General features: G+C 43.5%; 1 pseudogene; it reads left to right on the top strand.

Moving 5' to 3' along the window:
* Nucleotides 1-2,203: 2,203 nt before the first annotated feature.
* LOC147454353 (flavonoid 3'-monooxygenase-like) lies at nucleotides 2,204-3,276 on the top strand (annotated as a pseudogene).
* The last annotated feature ends 20,067 nt before the right edge of the window (nucleotides 3,277-23,343 follow it).

Raw genomic sequence — 23,343 nt, 5'->3', positions numbered from 1 at the left:
GTTGAAACCAATTCTAAAGCGCACTCCATTTTCAAAAAAATCTTTATTGTTACATTGATTCCAAACGGCTTTCATCTCTTCATACCATGCTAACTTACCTAATCTATATAATGAACATTGGTAGTATTGCTGAACCAAGATACACCAGAAGGAGGAGACTTTCTCTCTCTCTCTCTCTCTCTCTCTCTCTCTCTCTCTCTCCCACAATAGAAGTAGAGAACTCTTAAGTTTTTTGAACAAGGGCTAGCATCTTATGAAAAACAATGTCTATGAGAATCTCCCAAGCTTGGTATCAAAGAATTCTTTGTATAATATAATCTTACATATATTTATGTTTGTTAGAATCTTCAAGAGATTGTGCAATGCGTTACTTTTAGAAATGCAATAGAATATACATATAGGAATAGAGTATTGATAGTGTTTCACTTAGAAGAGAAGATATCCCTACAAGATTAGAAGCGATGTTTCTTTGGCCGCAGCAACGCGCAAGTCACATACTAGTCATTCACTGAAAACAATGAAAGTCTCCCTAACCCAACACAACACTAAGGGTTTCTTTTAGAAAGCCAAAAACCAAAACATAGACCAAACGCTTACGTTTTTTTTTCCCTTGATTTGTCACGATGTGAAATGAAAGGTAAGTCTTCATCATTCATTGAAAACAATGAAAGTCTATTATATTATACTAAGGGTTTCTTTTAGAAAGCCAAAAAACAAAACATAGACAAAACCCCTACATTTCTTTTTCCCTTGATTTGTCACTATGTGAAATGAACTTAAGTCTTCATCATTCATTGAAAACAATGAAAGTCTCCCTAACCCAACACAATACTAGGGGTTTCTTTTAGAAAGCCAAAAACCAAAACATAGACCAAACCTCTACATTCCTTTTTTCCTTGATTTGATTTGATTTGATTTGATGACAACGGAGTATCATTTTGGGCATGCTAAAGGCCTTAGTGTCCATATGGATGAAGGTCATTCAATTCTAGTTGTGAGATATGTGTCTTTAAGAAAAAAAACATCATATCTTTTCAAATATTATTTTTCAAAGCTGCATTTACGTTTTGTTGGATAACAAAGGAATAAAGAGTGTATCCATAAGAGTTAATCCACGATGTGAAGTATTGATTCAATATTTGTTTTTTAATATTTGATTTATAAAGAGTCCTTTTATATATTTGAGGACCTTACAAAAACTTATTTCATTAAATTGTTTGATTACTTTCTATGTTTTTTGAATCTATTTTTTAAAAATACATTGAAATTATTTTAATTTATTTTGGTTTCAAACGATAATATGCAATGTGCACCTTTCACTTTATTCTTTTGATAAATTACCAAAGTATCTCTCTAATTTGTGGAAATTCCCAAAATATTAATACTCTTGTATTTATTTTGGTTAAATTGTTCAATAATTTTTAATTCTTTTTTTTTTTTTACAATCAAGATCCGTTTTTGGATGCTTAACATGTAATTTGTCACAAATTACCTCACAAAAAGGCAATTATGTCTAAAAATAATAAAGCAATTAATCTCCAAAGCCTACATAACCAACTCAAATTCTTGTGTTAGCATCTTATATTGATAGACAATCAATCTTCTTATGAAAAGCCATAAATTTTTCTATTTTTGGAGATATTTAAGCTCACGGCCAAGGGTATATTGAATTTTTTTGAAATTTGAGGAGTATTTTGAGAAATTTCACAAATTAGAGAGATATTTGGTAAACCGTTTGTGATTATGTATATATAATGGATAATATAATTTTATATTAAAACACAACAAAAATTCCATGTGATTCTAAGCACTCTTTGAAACCTACTCTCCATAAATCGCATCCTTCCCTTAACTTAGCAGGCCTTCGTGTTTCCTCACCTTGTTAATTCCGCTCTGTCTTTCGTTTTCAAAACACCTACTCTTTCGTCTTGGTTTTTTTTTTTAAATACTGAAAATTGTATTAAAAGGGAGGAAAGAGAAAATACAAGGCCTCAAAGGCTCAAAGGCATGCCCGTGCGAGATAGTGTGGATGGAGGCTGTCCCATGAGTCCTATCTTGATTTTGATATTGATTGGACCTACATTATAGCATTGAAAAACTTGTTTTGTTGCAAACTTTTCAACGGGTCCTTGCATGACTTCCTTTTCACTTTTTGTTTTAGAATGCCATAAACGAGTTCTTCTCTCATCTGAGTATGTATGGAATGGAGCTTCTCCCAGTCGATGCCGCAGTCCGCACCTTATTAGAGCTGCACTATTCTGAATGGCTTCTTCTCATTGCCATCTCTATAACCTCTGTGGTCCTTCTCCGAAAGACAGTTACAGTACAATGGCCGCCCGGACCTCCCGCCTGGCCTATCGTCGGCCACTTGCACCTTCTAGGCCAGCTTCCTCATCAGTCCCTCTGCAAGCTCGCCCAAACCTATGGCCCCTTGATGGGCCTCCGCTTGGGGGGCGTTCCCGTCATTGTAGCACCCTCGCCACTAATGGCAAGAGAGATCTTGAAGACCTACGATGCCGCCTTGGCCTATCGCCCTCGCACTGCTGCAACCTTACACTTGTGCTTCGACAGTAGCGATGTGGCTTTTGCACCAATTGGTCCCTATTGGAAGTTTCTCCGCCAAGTGTATGCGACCGAGCTCTTCAGCCCCAAGAAGATGGAATCTTTCAGGCATGTGAGGGAGGGGAAGGTGCGGGGGCTCATGCAGGCGGTTCTACGGCACGGTGGGGAATGCGGGGTCTTGGTAGAGGTGCGGGGGAGCCTGGTGACGGTGTCGAATAACATAAACTGCATGATGGTGATGGGGAAGAAGCTCGAGGATATGATCAGTGGAGTCGCACGGAATGAGGTGGGCAGCTTGCATAGCCTTATAGAGGATCTGATGCATCTAATGGGCGTTTTCTACTTGGGAGACTACGTTCCTTGGCTTGCCTGGCTGGACCCCATGGCTACTTGAAGCGCATGAAGGCCACCGCTCAACGAACCCGAGCTTTGCTCCAGTGCGTGATAGACGAGAGACGACAACAGCATAGGAATGAAGGTGTGGATGATGAGGAGATTAAGGAGCCTCGTGACTTGCTGGATGTTCTACTGGCTGCCTCTCGCACCAACGTAAATAACAAGGACGTTCCCATGACTGACCCACACATCATGGCCACAATCTTGGTACATTCTAGCCTTCTCTCCTTAAGGTTTTTGGTTTCTCTGATGGATTCTTTGCTCTGTATTGTTCAAATGATTCTAGAGATTTTGTATGATTTGTGCATTGATATATAGAATGGAGCATTTATGTGAGAGGAAGTGAGACCAACTTCACAAAGTACTAGTACGGCCGGTCGCCTCTCTCTCTCCCCCTCTCTCTCTCCTTTTTATTGTGTGCAAAGGGGGTTTTTTTAGTTTTGGACTTTAGCCTTCAGATCGCAGATTGTGACACGTGTAAAGGGCTCCCCCTTCTGCCATATCATATTAGTAGATTAAAACAAATGATAAAATCATGAGGCCTACCAGTGACAATTATTGTGCCATGACAAACAAAGTGAGCAACATGGAGATGCTTCAAGTCAAGGGCCTCTCATATACTGCAAATCAAAAAACACCAACAAAGGCAACATTCAATTGCTTCCTACTGTTCTTGTTTTTGTGAAGATTAAAGTAGATGTAGCCCAAGTTGTGACCTAGTTAATCTCTTTCATTCAAGTCTAGCTCTTAGTCTACTAATCTCCTCCCTTTCCAAGGTGGTTCCTCTTCTATTACAGTACATCTTGTTCCTAGCCTTGCATGGTACATCCCCGTCGACACACAAAAGAGGGAGTATGTAAAACATGAGCATTCACTGTTGCCAGCTTTGTGGTGGGCATCGTGCTAGTGATGAGCACCAAACTTATTCCAGATCAGTAAACAAATGAGAGAGAGAGAGAGAGAGAGATAATGTTAGTTTGTGACAATTGCTAAACAAAGCTTCTTGCAACTAGCTGCCATTAAGCCTCTTCAATCACTGCAACCTCTTATAAGCACCCCCATCTTCACAAGACTTCATGCATGTATTTAGTGTTCCTCATGTTTAAGCCTAGCGAGAAACAAAACATAAATTTTGCACATGCTTGGTCAAGCCAACCTTAGGCTCGAAAGAATTATCTCTGAAATGCAAAAGAACTCTAAGATCCAGCTCCTCTTTCATCAAGTTGGGACATGGATGCTACCGTTGTGAGACACATGCAACAGAGACTTTATGACACGAAGAGCGAAGAGCATGCACCACAAGAAGCACAACACCACCACCTATAGTTCAACTTTCCATGCTAGACTTGATAGAGAAGAGGACATGAAATTGTCGGGTACCACTGATCGAGCTGCTTTGGAAGTTGAGAAGTATAAATATTAGGTCAAGAAAGCAGAACCTCAAAAATATTCAAAAGGTCAAGAATTCCATTGAATTAGTCAGTTAGGTCCGACATTAATACAAGAAGATTTAGAAATTTTCTCATGTAGGAAAACGGAGTCTTTCTCAGTGTTTTTCATACAATGCATAACATCATGAGCTTCTGCTCAAGAGGCACCGCATACCTAGTTAGGTACGATTGGGGGTAGGGGACCCCCGGCCCCCCCATCGGGCCGGCGGTCCCCTGCCCCCAATCGTACCTAGCTAGGTATGCGGCGCCTCTCTCACAGAAGCTCATGATGTTGAGGTAAGTCACCATGTGGGAAATATTGTGAGAATTTGTCCAAAACTTCTTGTGATTAAGACTAGATTGCACAGGCAATTTTTCAACAATAGAAAAATACCATCCTACCTAGTGCCCGAAATTAGAAGACAATGGTTGATTTCATGAACGCTACAACTCATGGCAGCAGCAGCAATTACATGGACTAGACTCAATGCATGGTTAATAATTGGTGGGGGACCAAGGTGGATCGCTAGCTAACTAGCTGCAAATTTCTACGACACTAGCATCAAAACCGACTACAGGTGATGAATTGCAAATTGTACGCATCGCTTGGGACTCGAAGCGATGTGTATTGTATACAGTGGGTACATTCACATGAAGATTTAGAAATTTTCTCATGTAGGAAAACAAAGTCTTTTCCGGTGTTTTTCATACAATGCATAACATCATGAGCTTCTGCTCGAGAGGCACCGCATACCTAGCTAGGTACGATTGGGGGCAGGGGGCCGGCGGTCCCTGCCCCCAATTGTACCTAGCTAGGTATGCAGTGCCTCCCTCACAGAAGCTCGGGCTGGCGGTCCCCTGCCCCCAATCGTACCTAGCTAGGTATGCGGTGCCTCCCTCACAGAAGCTCATGATGTTGAGGTAAGTCACAATGTGGGAATTATTGTGAGAATTTGTCCAAAACTTCTTGTGATTGATGTGCTCCTCAAATTATGAATTTTCCTACGTAGGCGCCAGCAGGAGAGGTGCGTACGCAGTATTGCAAAAACTGGCCGCAGTGAACACAAGGCTTCAATCACGACCTCTCTCATTATCCATTAGTCATCACTGATCACCAACAAAGGTTGTGCACTATGCAGCACGTGTGACCTCTCCTGATCTCTAGGCTTCCGGCCTTTGAGTCTATTCTCTCTCTTCTCTTCGAACGACTTTCCATGCACCAAAGGTTGGAAGTTGGGAGCTTGGCTGGGACCATTGCAATATGGCTCTGGTGGGATACAGTAGGGATGGGTGACATCTGGATGAGAAAGAGAGAGAGAGAGAGAGAGAGAGAGAGAGAGAGAGAGAGAGAGAGAGAGAGAGAGAGAGAGAGAGAGAGAGAGAGAGAGGGAGAGAGAATTGGCTGCATATGGCAACACTGCGACTCTGCGAGAAGGCGGAAGCAGAAAAAAAAACCTTCTCGAGGAGCTGGAGCCTGGACCAGTGGACTGTGAGGTTGTGACTGCTGGCTACGGTAGTGCTGCGTGTGATGAGAGAAATGATGTGACCAGCATCGGGGCACCCAGCCACTTGCAAGCAACCATTTAGTGCACTCCTACTTACGTCGTACGGAGGCACTTGATTTTGACTCTAAAAAGGAAAGTCATAGTTTCACTAGAAGTTTTGAACAGATTCTCACAATAATTCTCACATTGTAACTTACCTCAGCATCATGACCTAGGGATGATTGGGGGCAGGAGGTCTCCTCAACACTATCTCACACAACCATGGGTTGGATGGGATCATGTGACGCCCTCGTTCGGGGCGTCGCGGAAAAGGGGCCGCGCCGGCTCACCTGCGATGCAAACGGGACCTGCAGGCAAGCAAACGCATACACAAGAACGCAACTTGAAAACTGAACGCAAGAGGGACACGAGAGTGAGGGATGCAAACGAATGATCAATATCATAAGAAAGTGCCAAATACAAGGGACGCAAGTAATCACATGAAAACAGGGCTGGCAAGTTGGGGGAAGTGGCACATACTTCCCTTATATACACCCCCGGTTTGAGAGAGATTGATGCCCACGTCAAGCCATGGTTTTGAGAGGTGCTGATACAAAAGTTGATGTCGAGGTTTTGGGGGCGGATATGTACAAGGATGGAGTGAAGTGTTGCCCAAAAATGTCTAGCTACTTAGGGTTATGCTAGTTACAAGTGGGGGGGAGGACTACTCTATATGGTTTTCATTTAGTGTGTTGTCCTCCTCTTCAGTGGGCATGTTGTAGAAGCGCAGCACAAGGGGTCTTCCGAGTCGAAGCATGATTTCTTCAGGTACCCAAGTGCATTCTGTCATGGGGCGATTTTGCCATTTGACATAGAAGAGTTGTCCCCGGCGCCCAAAACGCGACTTTAGGATGGCCTCCGGCTCATGTGGTGGGCCATCCTTTATATATTCGGGGAGGCTTCTACCATAGGTGTTATCCAGCACAAACCTTTTGAGTAGACTTACATGGAAGGCGTTGTGGATGTTGATGTGTGATGGGAGGTCCAGCTTGTAGATGATGTCGTTGTAGGACTTGAGAACTTTGTATGGCCCATAGTAGCGGTGGTTGAACTTCGGGGAGAGGCCTTGAGGGAGTGTGATATTCTGGGAGCTGACGAGGACTAAGTCACCTTCTTGGAAGAGTTCGGCAGGCCTTCGCTTTTGGTTGGCGTATTTGGCAATGCGTACCTTGCTTTGCTCGAGACTCTTCTTTGCCCTTTGCATGCGTGTTTGCCATTGTTGAAGAAACTCTTCACATTCCAGATCCTGGGCATGCACATCGCCGGTTGCCAGTGCAAGAGGTGTCATGACTTCTTTACCTGTGGAGAGCTCGAAGGGGGTGTAGCCAGTGTTGCTATGGATGGAGTTGTTGTAGTGGAATTCCAGGACATCCATGTATTCGGACCAGTCCTTCTGATCTGCCTTGACGTAGCTGCGGATGTAGTCTTCAATGCCTTGGTTGACTCTTTCAGTTTGACCATCGGTTTCTGGGTGGTAGGCGGAGGAGAAGCGGAGCTGGTTGCCTAGCATCTTGAAGAGCTCGCGCCAGAGGTTGCTGAGGAAGCGGGTGTCGCGATCAAAAACTATGGCTAAGGGGAGGCCGTGGTATTTGAAGACTTTGGCGAAGAAGTGTTTGGCGACTTGGTAGGCGGTGACGGGAGGCTTTGCTGGTATGAAGTGGGCCTACTTGGTGAAGTAGTCGACAACCACCATGATGGTAGTGTGGCCGTGGGAGGGGGGGAGGTCGACGATGAAGTCCATACTTACCATGTCCCAAGGCCGGGAGGGTGTTGGCATGGGGTGGAGGAGGCCGACAGGCTTGACTCTTTGAGCTTTGACCAGTTGACAGGTTGGGCAGGTGCGCACGTAGTCGATTACGTCGTCCTTCATTTTGGGCCACATGTAGTTTTGATGGATTTTGTCATAAGATCTCTTTTGGCCACCATGTCCAGCTAGCTTGCAGTCATGAGCCTCCCACATGAGGTCTTTCTTTAGCTCTGGATCATTGGGGATGTAGATTTTGCCATGCGCGCAGAAGAGGTTATCTTTGACTTCGAAGAGGCCCAGGGCATCTTTGCCAGAGATGTGATCGTCGAGCATTCGGAGGACAGCGGGGTCAGCTTTTTGAGCGTCGAGGATGCGTTGGCGTAGGGTGCTGGTTGCTGTGGAGATGGCTGTGAGGGTGGGCATTCGACTAAGGGCATCTGGCATGACATTTGTGGTGCCAGGTTTGTGGATGATGTCGATGTCGTACTCTGCCAGTGTATCTTGCCACCTGGCTTGCTTGGGGGTTATTTTGGGATGTGTTTGGAAGTACTTGAGGGATATGTTATCTGTGTATACCTTGGTGTGCTTGTCTTGAACATAGTGTTGCCACTTTCGGAGGCAGTGAACGACAGCGAGCATTTCCTTCTCATGGGTGGTCCATCTTGTTTCTACATCTGTGAACTTGTGAGATTCGTAGGGGATGGGCTGATGCTCTTGCATGAGGACTCCACCAATGGCACCATCGAAGGCATCTGTATGCACTTCAAATGGTTTGGTGAAGTGGGGTAGTCGGAGGACGGGGGTACTACACATGGCAATCTTCAGGTTCTCAAAGGCTTCTTCTTCTTTAGAGGTCCACTGAAAGGGTTTGTGGCCTTTGGTTATCTCTGTAAGTGGTGCAGCAATCTTGCTGAAATCACGGATGAAGCGGCGTGTGTACTGACAGAAGCCCACAAACTCTCGGACTTCTTTGATGGATTTCGGGGGGGCCCACTTGATGACGGCGTCGACTTTCTTGGGATCCACCATAATATCCTCTGACGTGACAATGAAACCAAGGAACTCGATTTTCTGGACAGCAAACTCACACTTCTCCAGCTTGGCATATAGCTGGTGTTCGCGGAGGCGTTGGAGTACTGCGGCGACATGCTTCTGGTGCTCTTCTAAAGTCTTGATGTAGATGAGTAGATCGTCAATGTAAGTAATGAGAAAATCATCTATCATGTCCCGAAAACTATCATGGATGATTCTGCAGAAAGTGCCAGGACCGCCGGTGAGATCGAACCCCAGGACCATCCATTCCCAGGAGCCGTAGCGTGTACGGAAGGCGGTCTTCGGGATGTCTTTAGAGGCAATGCGGACTTGGTGGTAGCTTGAGCGGAGGTCGATGCGAGTGACGTAATGGGCACCCTGTAGTCTGTCCAGCAGATCTTCCATGAGGGGGACTGGGTACCTGTTCTTGATAGTTATCTTGTTGTGGGCCCGATAATCCACGCATAGTCGCATCGAGCCGTCTTTCTTCTTGACAAACAGGACTGGGGCCCCAAAAGGAGAGCTTGTTGGGCCGGATGAAACCTTGATCTTCTAATTCTTGGAGTTGCTTCTTGAGCTCTTTGAGCTCAGTGTCGTTCATGCGGTAGGGAGCCTTCGCCGGGGGTGTGCTTCCTGGGATGAGGTCAATCTCATGTTGAATTTGACGGGGAGGGGGTAGGCCGGGGGGAAGTTCTAGAGGCATGACATCCTTGTACTTCTGGAGGATGGGGGTAAGGGAGGGGTCACCCACTTTGGCCTGCTCAATGGTGATGGAGTTGAGCCTTGCTGTGGGCTGTTCCTTTGCTTGCATGATGCAAAGGTGAACCTGAGCTCCTTTCTTGAGAGCCCGCTCTGCTTGCTTTGCACTCATGAGGTTGAGTTTGGGGGACGAGTGCTCGGGAACTTTCTGTTTGCCTTTCATCGCTGCTAACTGAGTAGGGTCTTGGCGGTTGATGGGAGGGGGGTTGGTTTGAAGATGCGCCTGGCGAGTGAAAGCTTGCTTTGTTGTGAGTCTGGCATCTTGTACTGTCACTGCTTTGCCTTGACTGTTCAGCAGCAATTGATCCACCTTCATGCCTAGGAGTGCAATAAGATACTTGTCGTTGAAGGACAGACCAATGATTGCCTCGAAATCTTCCATTGGTACCACTATGAAGTCAAGTCGACATGTGAATTCACCCATCTCAATCCTGACTTGATGGGCTGCCTTGACATTGCTATCCTTTCCTTGGGCAAACTTGACAGTGGTTTCATTTACGGTGGTGAGGCGTAGGCCCAGGCGAGCGGCGCACTGCGGGGATAGAAAGTTGTGTGTAGCGCCTGAGTCTACCATGATCCATTGATGTTGGGACCCAATTGTTGCCTGGACATATAAGTTCTGAATGTCCGTGATAGCTGCTGCCATGCATTGAGGTTGGAGGGATACTGCTCCAATCCGAAGTTGTTGGTCAGTAGCAGGGTTATCCATTTCTTGGCTTCTTCTTTGGGGGGGGGAGGGTGGTTCTTCTATCTGGATGGTGGTGGCCCTGCTAGATGAGGGTGATGCCTGATTTCGCTTGTGGACACATGCGTAGTTGGGTCCATGGGTGATTCTGCAGTCATTGCACCAGATGCGATCGGGGTGCGGCTGGTTATTGTTGCCGTTGTAAGAATTGTTAGCAGAATAGCTGCGGGGGGCTAAGGATCCATTTCCGTGGCCTAATCCCGGGTTGTAATTGGGTGGTGGTGGGCGTGGTTCATTGCTTCTGTTATTTGGAATAAATCCGTGGCCTCTCCCGGCGAGTGAGTTAGACCAGTTTTTGGGGGCAAAATTGTTGGGGCGAGGGTTATTTGGAGGCAAACCTGGTGTTGAGCTTGTGTCGCGTAGCTTTTCGGCCATATTGGCGGCCATTTCCCAGGTGTTGGGATTCTGTTTTTCTACCTCTCGACGGGCCCAGGGCTTAAGGCCGTACAGGAACCCATGTAGCCTGTCTGCTGTGTACATCAATGGGAGTTGGAGCATGAGTCGACGATATTTGACAATGTATTATGATATGTAGCCATCCTGGCGTAGATCGCGCCACGAATCTCTGATTTTGTTGACCTCATTCTCTGGGACAAAGTAGCTGAGCATGTCTCTTTGTAGGTCCTCCCAGCGCTTTGATTGTTGTTCAGTGAGGAACCATACATAGGCGTCGTCGGCCAGAAAGGTTTTGGCCACTTGCACCCATCTGCGTCTGCCTATGTTGTTCCACTACATGTAATCTTCTACCTCGCTGAACCACTTGTTGAGTTCCAGTGAGGTGCTGTGGCCTTTGTATTTCTCTGGGGGACTGGGTTTGAATTGTCCCAGTCTGTTTTCATTTTCTAGATGTCTGTGAGGGCTGTAGTAACGTCTTTCACTTGATCATCCTGATAGTCTTCGTCTTCGGGCCGCGGTCGTCTTTGTGTGTTACGCCGCGTGTTGACATTACTCGTGCCTGGGCGGTCTTCGTATCGCTGGCCTAGCTGTGTTTGAATAGGGTCACCCAGGTTAGCCGTCATCAAGTTGATATGTTGTTCCACGGAGGCCATGATGCGTGCCTCCAGTCTCCTTTCTATTGTGTCTTGGGCATCTTGTCGTGTCTTCGTTTCCTTCTTCTTCTTCTTATTCAAATCAGGCTCGGTTCTGTATCCGTCATCATATTCTTAAACTCCAGCCATTTATGTACTTTTGTGGCCGAAGCCAAAAAGAAAAACTCAAAAATATCGAAAACTGAAAAACTGCTTGACAATGGCTTGAAAACGTTGAGAAATCTGTGAAACATCGCAAAACAGGGTCCAAAACGACGAAAACCGCGAAAAACGGCTCAAAAACGGTGAAAACTGGTCCCAAACGGTGTAAGAAGGGGCAAAACGAGGTAAAACGCTGAAAAACGATGGGGAACGTGGCGAAACGCGTCAAAACGGGAAAAAACGGGCCAAGAATGCGGAGAACGCGGTGAAAACGGGGCGAAACGCGGGGTCAAACGAGGCAACACGGTGAAAAACTGTGAGGAACGTAGGGAAAACGCAAGGAACGGGGCAAAACGGGGCAATCACGCAAGGGACGTGGTGAAACGGGGCAAAACGGGCCGAGAACGCGGATAAAACGTGGAAAAACGAGGCATACGGGCCAAAAACGTGGTGACAATCACGGGTCGCGGGCCGACGTCGGGTCGGCGGGGACTCGAGCCGAAGCTCAGATACCAAGTGTGACGCCCTTGTTCGGGGCGTCACGAAAAAGGGGCCACGCCGGCTCACCTGCGATGCAAACGGGACCTGCAGGCAAGCAAACGCATACACAATAAACGCAACTTGAAAACTGAACGCAAGAGGGACACGAGAGTGAGGGACGCGAACGAATGATCAATATCATAAGAAAGTGCCGAATACAAGGGACGCAAGTAATCACATGAAAACGGGGCTGGCAAGTTGGGGGAAGTGGCACATACTTCCCTTATAGATCAATGGCACACGCGTTTTTTTGGGGAACGCGAGTATCATGGGCAATTGATCTCGCAGCGCGTCCGAATTGACCAATTTGCTCAAATTTACTAAAGCTGACCCAAATTTACACAACGAGGGCATCATTAAAGAAACCTTTCTCCCATTTCTTTCAACAAGCACGTGCGGGTGAGGTGGTTAAGGTGATAGGCTTGCAAAGGTGGCGTTGGGGGTTCAAGTCCAGGGCATGAGAGGGGGAGGGGGGGCGGGGGCGCCCGAATTTACAAGTTTTGGTGTGTCCGAATTTACCTGTTTTTTCGAATTTACGAAAGTCGCATCGGACGACTCATATCACACCCGATCCCCGAAATGGGTGTGGGCCATTGATCCCATCCAGCCCATGTTCGTGTGAGATAGTGCTGAGGAGGAGGTCTCTTGCCCCCAATCGTACCTAGCTAGGTGTTTTTGGCCCTCTATTTGATGCACGCACACATATGTACACAGGGAGCTCAGTATGGGGGGAGTTGGGGAATCCATGAGCGTCGAAATATAGGGAGGACGAACGGGAAACCCCCCCTCTCCCCCTCCCCCTCTCTCTCTCCCTCTCGCCATGATATGATGCAGGAAGGAGTAGTGATTCTCTCCTCCCTCTCTCTCTCTCTCTCTCTCTCTCTCTCTCTCTCTCAAAATGGTTCGTGGTTCATATTTTTTTAAAAAAATTAAGGAGCACCAATAAAGAAGATCATAGTTTTTCTTCAAAAGAGATTAGCATAAAATCTTTAAGAAAATCTCATCATCAGGTTAGTTTAACGAAATCAAGCAAACATTATCCACCATGAGAAATCATCATTGTCTTTAGAGGGCGAAAAATGAAAAAATTTTAAATTTTAAAAAAAACCCTCTCTTTTTGGCATGCCCAAAGGGCTAGGGTCATAGTGATGTGTTCCCTTTTTATAGTGAAAAATCTCATATGTATTTAAAAAAATAAAAGAAAGTGAAAATGTTTGATTGGTGGTGCACTTTAACATTCGAGAAAGATTCATGAGTGTTAGTGGTTGGTTGTTGAAAAATGTGAAAGATTCAAGGTGTATGAGTGGACTAAAAACTATTTATGTATTTTTGGTCTACCCCAAAAAGCGTGAGGTCTTAATGATGCCCGATCCCCTTTCTGCAAGGATTATTTTTAAAAGAATATCCATGTTTTTTAATAATACCATGAAAGGCTTTGGGAATGTATTAGATAAGAGACATTGTTACAAAATTCTGGGGGGAGATTAAAAAACCAGTGAGATAGCCGAGGGGTGATACTGTTCGATCGAAACATTTTGATCAAAATTACATAGGCTTTGATTGAGTGGTGGAAGTTAAAGATATTTATCACGTTTTCAGAGTGGGTAGGCTTCTTCATTGAATAAGGTACTCATTGAGTCGGAGTCATTAGAGGGGAAAGCGTCTCAAAGCACTGATGAATTTTTTTTCAGCGATGAAAGTTGTTTCAAAAGAAATAGAAGAGGAATCCCAAAGAACTCTCTCTCTCTCTCTCTATCCTGCTAATGGATAGATGACTCTTCATTTATGGTAACTACCTGGGGTACCTTTTACCCCTCGATACTATTGATAACACTGATATCTCTCCCTTTTGGAAATTTATCTTGCAAACTTCCAAGGGAAGAGCCTTTTTTCTCTAACTCTCTTTTCCTCTACACCCAAATAGGAATAATTGGAAATTCTATCGTGAAGTATCATTGGGCTTCTCGCAACCCTGATAAAATATGTCTCTTGTTTTTTCCCCACATTGTATCTGGGTATCCATTGTAAAACAATCAGGCTATAGATATTCTACTGCCATAATTTATCACTAATTTCCACCTTAAAATCCTTGACAATCATAAGATGGCATAATGTCTCATATTTACTGAGGGTATGATTGCTCTCCGTATGGATTGAAAATACTATCAGATAGGTACCCCGGTTAATGAGACTTTTTTTGAAATATCTCTTGTGTAGCACTGCTTGAGGTCGGGATTTTGGACTTGGTACATTTTTCTAGGCATATGGCTCTTGTGGGGAGAGGTAAAGGTAATAATACGTGGGAATAGAGCCCATGGGGGGAATAACTAAAAATTTAAGGCTCCTATTGGGGCTCTAAGAGTATCACTATTTTTTTGGGCCATCATGCTGGCGTGACAGCGATCCATGAGCCAATGCAGGGAATGATCGCCGCCTGCTCCATTCTAAGGCTGTTGCAAGTGGCACCGCCGCATATCCTCTGACTTGGTGGGTGGATACTCAAGGGGTGCAGAGCCATCTACTATGGATCGGGCTCCACAGCCAATAACCTTATAAGGTGAGCTGCGGCTCACTTAGCTTCCATTCGGTTAAGGTTTTTTTATTTATTATGTTGTGTGCATTCAAACGGGTGTGTGCTTCGTACTCTGCAAGCAATTTTGGTGATGGATCCTAGCAAGAAAGCACAGGTCGACTCTACAGAGGTACTTATGCGGAATTTTTTTTGCATTGGTAAATAATCTTTAGGATAAGAAGGGTATGGCATATAGTTATTTGTTGATTACCGCAGAGAGTACTGTGTGGCAGTGCCATGTTGTACATGCTCGATGATTATGTGGAAATACTTACCTGGGATTGCTTGATGAGCTGGGTGTAAGGGTATATGTTGACTGAACTTACAAATGTTTGCATGCTTGTCTATATATTGATAGAGAACTGGATGTGAATTTGAAATGATCGACTGGCTTCTTGCCGATCCTTTGTATAGGATACTCGGAGCTACTCTATGCTGGCCTTAGAGGTTGTCGACTGACCATTTGTCTAACTACAAGAATAACAGATTTCTGATGCTCTTCTGAGTGATAGGTATGAGGTATTGCATGCTTTATAAAGTACTTACCTAAAGTTGACTGGTTAGTCTCTCTCTATAAAGGCTATATCTCCAAATCTGTAAGGTATTGGTCGGGGTTGTAGCATGTCTCTTGGTATCCAATTTAAGGTTTGGATTTGGAGAGGATAAGGTCTCTGGCTTTGGATCTGGTTTTCTCTATATTTGAGTTTATGGTCGGATTGACTTACCCTAACCCTTGGCGTGTATGGAAATGACATCTCTCTGTGCTTTGATCAAGTTACCTGGCTTTTTTTGCACTACTTTTTGACTGTTGTTTTCTAGACCGATTGGGTTGCTGTACAGTCACTACTAACAGGCTGTTTGGGATGAGTATGCTTAGACTCTTGGCACTATATGTTGGTGGCATATTGGATAGAGTGAGGGTATTTGCTTGCGGCTTTATTTGCTTTCGAGCAAGAGACAGTTGACTGTTTTTTGCAGTATTATCTGATTGTTGTTTGTAAACCGACTGGATTGCTTGCTTATATATGATGACTAAACTTACAAATGGTTGCATGCTTGTCTATATATTGTTAGAGAACCGGATGTACAGAACTAGGCTGGGAAAATTTAGTGGCTCTTTTATGGTGTGACTTTGAATTGATCAACTGGCTTCTTGCTGATCCTTTGTATGGGATACTCGGAGCTACTCTATGCTGGCCTTAGAAGTTGTCGACTGACCATTTGTCTAACTACAAGAAGAATATTTCAGATGCTCTTTTGAGTGATAGGTATGAGGTAATGCATGCTTTCTAAAGTACTTACCTAAAGCTGACTGGTTAGTATTTCTCTATAAAGACTATATTAAAAAATTTGGATGGTATTGTTCGGGGGTGTAGCATGCCTCTGTGTATCCAATTTAAGGTTTGGATTTGGAGAGGATAGGGTCTCCGGCTATGGATCTGGTCTTCTCTATATTTGAGTTTATGGTCGGATTGACTTACCCTAACCCTTGGCGTGTATGGGAATGGATATCTCTCTGTGCTTTGATCATGCTACCTGGCTTTTTCACACTACTTTGTGACTGTTGTTTTTCTAGACCAACTGGGTTGCTGTACAGTCACTACTGACAGGCTGTTTGGGATGAGTATGCTTAGACTCTTGGCACTATATGTTGGTGGCATATTGGATAGAGTGAGGGTATATGCTTGCGGATATTTTTGCTGCCGAGCAAGAGACAGTTGATTTTTTTTTGCACTATTATTTGACTGTTGTTTTTAGACCGACTGGATTGCTTGCTTATATATTTGATGCTGAGCAAGAGACAGTTGAGATGATTACACTTATGGTAATTTGAATTTCGGGTAATCATTATAGCGTAATGGAACCTGCAGGTAATCCAATATGCTTTAAAGGTGGTACTGACCATGTATCCATGGCATGGTGGGTTTAGTTCGGGTGTATTACTGGGAATGATGAAATAAAGGAAGGATCGGATCCTTGCCATGGTTTTATATAGGATAGCTTATGCTATCGTATGTTGTCTTAGCCAATTTGCAGTTTGGGTTGCCTTTCTTTCTATGGATATTTTGCAGACACTTTTTCGGGTGCGGATTGTTGCATAGCTCACTCTATCTGTCAAGGAGTAAAGTGTGAAACAGAGAGCAATTTCGGGCTGCTGGACTGCTCTTTCCTCTCAGTTTGAGGGGTCTGACATACCCTAAGTCTTAGAATTATCTGATAATGCTGAGTGGTGGGACTGAGTTTTAGTGTATGACTATGTGAGGTTCCTTGCCGATGATGGAAAGGTAAGCTTTATATTGCTAGTCTTGACTGGTTTTTTTTGCCGACTGTTTTTTCTGACTCTTGGCAGTATTTGGTAAATGGTATATTGGTAAGTGGACTGGCTAATTTGACTGATTTGCTGATGGATAAAAATGCTGCCTAGACAGTAGGACGAGTAAAAGTTCTACTTTTGGCTGACTTGGGTCTCGGATCTTGTACGACTGTATAAAGTTCCGTGAAGATCCTTGCCATGGATTGAGGTATGTAAAGGCAAGATACCCCTTGCTGGTCTTGACTATTTTTTTGCCGATAATTTTTTGCCAACTCCTGGCAGTATATGGTAGTGGTATATGGGAAAGGGTTACTGGACTTTTTTGACTGGATTACTGGTGAATTAAAATGCTACCTAGACCAATTGACTGCTTGTAAAAGGTTCTTATCATTACTGTGAATTTCATTTGAAATGGGGCTGTGGCTCAAAAGATTGTTAAAATTTATTTAAAATTAGGTTCTTTAAAATCTTTATGATGGTAAAAGTACTGGAAGAAAAAGACATCCCTTATCATTGGCTATTTAAATCTGATTGATAACACTAAAATCTGACTACATATTAACATAAGAAACAATTGGAATAGCATGAACATTGTTTTGGGCTATAAAAACTTCACTTAAAAGAATGGAAGGAAAGAATTCAACTTGAACCAGAACTGAAAAGTTGTTTTCAAATTCTAAACCTTTCCCTAATATGGCATGATTTTTTTCTCTTTTGGTACCTTCGTGACATGGATGACAACTAGGTCACCCCAGTTACCTGCAATGCTGTTTGGAAGCTAACGAATGGTTTGTTTTCTTACTGTGGATGCAGGTAAGGGTGTCGTTTCCTTGGCTGCTATTTGAGAGGATGAAATGTTGTATACTTTCTACTGTAACATTTATCAGGACCTTCTTTTCCTAATATGGCCTGACATTGGCATGTATTTTTTAGATATTCAGTCGAAAGGAATACATGATTATGGACTTTGACTATAGACATTGGTTTTTGTAGTTCATCTCATGTGTTATGTATATTGTAAATAGATTAAATTCTCTCTCGTTAAGCACATGGGTGCCTTGGGTCTTAGATCCATGACACCAGAACCAAGTCTTCACTACGTTTTCCTTAGGAAATACGGTTGGAACTGGATTTTCTATGGAAGGGGGTATCCCACACAACCTTTATGACTTATGTATTGGTTAGTTTTAGGATGGAATACTTACCAGCTTGTTTTTTTAGATCTTACTAATATGGATGTTTTTTCACTTCAGATTGTCCCTGTCTCGGCTGCTCTTGACCTTTCCACCCTTCCCTTTTCCCCGGCATCCTTGCTGGTGATTAAACTCATTCAGGACCCTTTGACGGTTTCTTTATTAAACCAATTCTCAAAAGTTACAGAGCACCATGACTCTATAATGAATGTGCTAACCTTTAATGACTGGGTTCTAATCCTCGCCAATCTAGTGGCTGAGACGAAAGGAGTTCTTGACCTTCAGAAATTGGATTCTAACCTTGTTGCTATTGAAGCAAGTCACAAATCTGATCTGCTTCTATTCTCGGCAAAAGGAGCCGACCTGTCTAATTTTATCAGGAAACTATGTGGCCTTGCTTCTTGTTTTGCCACTTCTAAATCTTTTGATCCTGCTAAGGCTCCCAAAAGCCTATTTTGTAGGGATGATGCTTCTATTGAAGCAGTTAAAAGCTTTCAGCAAGGACTCAGCTCGTCTAGTGAAACTTCTTTACTAGACATGGTCCCAAAAGTTTCAAAGTGTTTTCCCTTCTTACCTCCAAGACAAATTGCTATCGAAGGGATAGAGCTGGACCATCAGCTTTGAGAGCTGCAAAACAAGGCTTTTGTGGCACCTATCTCGATCGAGACTTGGGTTTTTCTTGCAGCCTTACTTGCCTCAACTAGTGAAGATTGTCGGCTGGAAACCCTCAAAGGAGTTCAGTTCTTGGACAAAGGTGATGTCATCAAAGCACCCTTTAGTATGCATTTCTTAGATTCAAGGAAATGCCCCATCTTATCTGGCATTTATTTCAGAACCAAGGGAACTATGACCTTTTCTAAACAAAGTAGTGAATTCTATTCTGAATCCATTTGGAACATCTACCGCCCATACATCAAATGTGCTTGCAAAGCTTTAGATGCAAAAGCTGATTGTGAGAGTAACATCCTTTGGTTTGATCATGCAATTTGGTTCCTCCTCAATCATCTCGAAGACCTCTTCCCATCACACACAGAAGAGCATTTTCTACCTATTATTTGTTCTTGGGTTGGAGATCAGGCTAGGGAAGCTGTGCGAGCCCAGATAGCTTACCTTCACTTTAGAAACTTCATGTATGAGTCTCTGAAAGAGTTAAAGTTAGATGCACTAAGTCATTTACTCTCTAATTTAAGTGCTTCTAAAGGCATCAAGCATATCCTATCCCTTTTTAAACCTTCACTGGATGCAGATGAGTCTCCGAACCTCAAAAGACCTATGTTAACAAGTTCTGCTTCGCACTCAATCACATCCTTTTTATCCCCTTCTTCTACACCAGTGTCCTCTGATGGAAGGAGTAAAGCTAGATCCTTTGTCAAGGGCAGGGGGAAGAATCTCCATATCAAGAAAATTTTTTAACTCTTAAATTGTATTGCCCTTTTCAGATCAATCGGACCGCTTCTGGAAAGCTGTTTTTATGCAAAGAAGAGAATTGTTCACTGCCACTTCGCAAATCGTATTCTGGAATTGTTTACTCCAAAAAGTCTGATACAGTATGCTTTCTTACATATATTTAACAACACTGACAGAGTAGATGAACTAACCTTCGGTTGGACCTTTGATCCTCCCTTAATTTATTTTTTTTATTCCACTGAATTTCTCACTTCAGGCAAAAAAACATCTTGTAAGTGCTCTATCTTTGGAAATTTTTGTTCTGACTTCCAAGTTTTTGGAAAACACGTATGCACTACGGATTTAACTCTTATTGATTCTGGGGAAATCAAAAACCTATTATGTAAAGGCCTTAATCATATCCCACTCCAACCACTAAATCCACACTTACCATTTACCTCATTACGTACTTGCTTGACTGACATAGTCAAAATACTGAATTTAGACAGTCTACAACATGCTAGACTGGCTGATTCTTTATCTGCTCGCTTTCAAACGAGTGTTGAGTCAATTCCACCCTCTTGGATTAGTCAGGAAACAACATGGCTATCCCCTTCACTATCCGCTTCGATAGATAAACTCAAAAACGATTGGTCTGTGGTAGGACTTGACAAAGCCCCACCTATACCCACTATTGTCTGTAAACACTTAGCCAGAATAATGGCTCAAGCAAGGCTTAATGGACCGGAATTTTTTCTTTCGAAGATGAATCGTGAAGAAGTCATTCGGTATCTAGATTCCTCAATGAGATACCTCAAATTGGATACTCGGAGTTCGAAACTACCTATACTTTTTCCCACTTACAAAAGTCACAAACATAAGTTTAGGTGGATTTCGGATGCCTCCAACTGTATCATGTTACATGCCACCGATGTGGTCACAGCTTGCCTTAATCTTGTTCTCACGGACTTTAATAACATTTGTGAAGAAAAGTTTCTAATGATGAAGACCTTCACTGGACCAATGATTAATAACTTTTGGTTGGTGAAGAACTCTTCTGAGGTATTCATCAATATGCCGCGAAACATTTTTTCAATATTTTCAGTTGATATCACACAATGTTATGAAAACATTTCACTCTTTGGTCCTTTTGGGCTGCTCTTTGTTCTACAGCAGATAGGCAAATTGGTTTTCACAAGGAGAAATAGGATGGGACACCAAACTATCTCACTGGTTAGAAGCCCGAGATGGGTAAAAAATATGCAAAAAAGACCACCCACCCATTATAATCTCCATAATCTAATGGAGGTAATTGAATGGTTATTTCATAATTGCTTTGTTATATTGGGTGAGCAATGTTTTCAACAAATCCATGGTATCCCGATGGGATTCTCATGTTCACCAGTCATGTGCAATCTATACTTGGCGTTTTTTGAGTATCAATGGATACTTAAACAACTGGAGATAACTGACCCGACCATTCATCTTACTCAATTTCAACACACTTATAGATATATGGATGATCTATTAAGCTTAAACAATCCCAGCTTTGCACAATGCTTACCGTTCATCTATCCTGATACTCTTGGAATTGAACCAACCTTTTTGGAGCACCTTATTATTGACAACAAAATTGTTGTTACTAAAACGGTTTTCTTAAATATGGAATTATCACTCAATTCTCCACTTACTGGGAGATATATCACTTAATATTCCTGGAAGAGGGACAAGATACACCTAGGCTTGATTGAATTTGTCAGGAAAAAGAGTAATCGTCCACAAAAGATAGCTATAAAAACTTGTCTCGGCATGATTTATCTCATTATGTACTCATCCTCTGACTCTTTCATTGCGTTTCAGGCAATGTGTCATCTTATCATGAAATTTGTAGCAAATGGGTTTGCCATGAATAAGATGGTTGCCACCATTAGGCATTTTCTAGAAAAAAACTCTTGGCCATTATGCTTAGCTAAAAAAGAAACAATCATTGAACTTCTGAAACTTGTTCACTAATACACTGGTTGTAGGGAAGGTCTCACCAACTGGTGTTGATCTTCCTCACCAGGTGATGGACCTCTCCCTGGGTAAGGGTGGGTCTCTCTCTCTCTCTCTCTCTCTCTCTCTCTCTCTCTCTCTCTCTCTCTCTCTCTCTCTCTCTCTCTCTCTCTCTCTCTCTCTCTCTCTCTCTCTCTCTCTCTCTGTCTCTCTGTATCCTGCTAATGGATAGATGAATCTTCATGTATGGTAACTACCTGGGGTACCTTTTACCCCTGGATACTATTGATAACACTGATATCTCTCCCTTTTGGAAATTTATCTTGCAAACTTCCAAGGGAAGAGCCGTTTTTCTCTAACTCTCTTTCCCTCTACAACCAGATAGGAATAATTGGGAATTCTATCGTGAAGTATCATTGGGCTTCTCGCAACCCTGATAAAATATCTCTCTTTTTTTTTCCCGCATTGTATCTGGGTATCCATTGTAAAACAATCAGGCTATAGATATTCTACTGCCATAATTTATCACTAATTTCCACCTTAAAATCCTTGACAATCATAAGATGGCATAATTTTATAATACCATGAAAGGCTTTAGGAATGTATTAGATAAGAGACATTGTTACAAAATTCTGGGGGGAGATTACAAAACTAGTGAGATAGCTGAGGGGTGATACTGTTCGATCGAAACATTTTGATCAAAATTACATAGGCTTTGATTGAGTGGTGGAAGTTAAAGATATTTATCACGTTTTCAGAGTGGGTAGGCTTCTTCATTGAATAAGGTACTCATTGAGTCGGAGTCATTAGAGAGGAAAGCGTCTCAAAGCACTGATGAATTTTTTTTCAGCGATGAAAGTTGTTTCAAAAGAAATAGAAGAGGAATCCCAAAGGACTCTCTCTCACTCTCTCTATCGATCTATGCCTGCATACACAAAATCTTTTGAGAGGAGTCTGTAGTTAATTGACGAAAAGCTCTGGCTGGAGGCGACGTTTCTCTCTCTCTCTCTCTCTCTCTCTCTCTCTCTCTCTCTCTCTCTCTCTCTCTCTCTCTCTCTCTCTCTCTCTCTCTCTCTCTCTCTCTCTCTCTCTCTCTCTCTCTCTCTCTCTCTCTCTCTCTCTCTCTCTCTCTCTCTCTCTCTCCCCCCCCCCCCCCCCCGAGCTAGGGCGTTTATGTTGGTTCAAGAGTTCAATGGGGTTTCTACATTTGCGCATGACGCTGACATGGGAAGGGGGACTCACGTTGAGATAGCTAGTTACGGGCAGAACGAGGAGGTAGTGGAGGTGGGTCTGAGAAATGAAGGAATCTAAGGAGAATTGTGAGCGTGGTGGACACTCAGAGCTTCTGCGACTCATGCGAGTTTGTTTTGGGAGGGTGGGGTTAGCTGCAAGAGGACAAGAAGACTCTCTCTCTCTCTCTCTCTCTCTCTCTCTCTCTCTCTCTCTCTCTCTCTCTCTCTCTCTCTCTCTCTCTCTCTCTCTCTCTCTCTCTCTCTCTCTCTCTCTCTCTCTCTCTCTCTCTCTCTCTCTCTCTCTCTGGTCCATCTTCCTTATTATCGACAACGCTCGTCATAAGCGCTTCCTGAGATGCCAATAGTCTAGGTTTCAAGGACGTTAGCCTGACTATAGTAGAAGGATTCCAACTTGTGAAAGAGTTGAAATAGAGCTCCATTAGCCTCATCTCCATCGACGGCTGTGTGGCGAGGCTTGAATGTCTCTGTAGGATAGTGTTGTTGTGAAGGCCTTGAGGCTGCCAATCAGAGCCTATTGTACTTGACCACGATACTGCAGGTGGAGGTTGAGGTTGGAAGGTTGGGTGCAAGCGGCAGAGGTGGGGGGTATTGAAGTAATTTCTTTATCGTCTGAGACATATGTAAAGTAGCAAGATGAATGCGGCAGCAACCTTTGTAGAAATTCCACTTTTTCAAAGAGTCAAAC

Source organism: Adiantum capillus-veneris, chromosome 7 (genome assembly GCF_014529385.1).
Source record: "Adiantum capillus-veneris isolate H3 chromosome 7, ASM1452938v2, whole genome shotgun sequence".
Classification (NCBI taxonomy): Eukaryota; Viridiplantae; Streptophyta; class Polypodiopsida; order Polypodiales; family Pteridaceae; genus Adiantum; species Adiantum capillus-veneris.
This window is presented reverse-complemented; position numbering and strand designations above follow the sequence as displayed.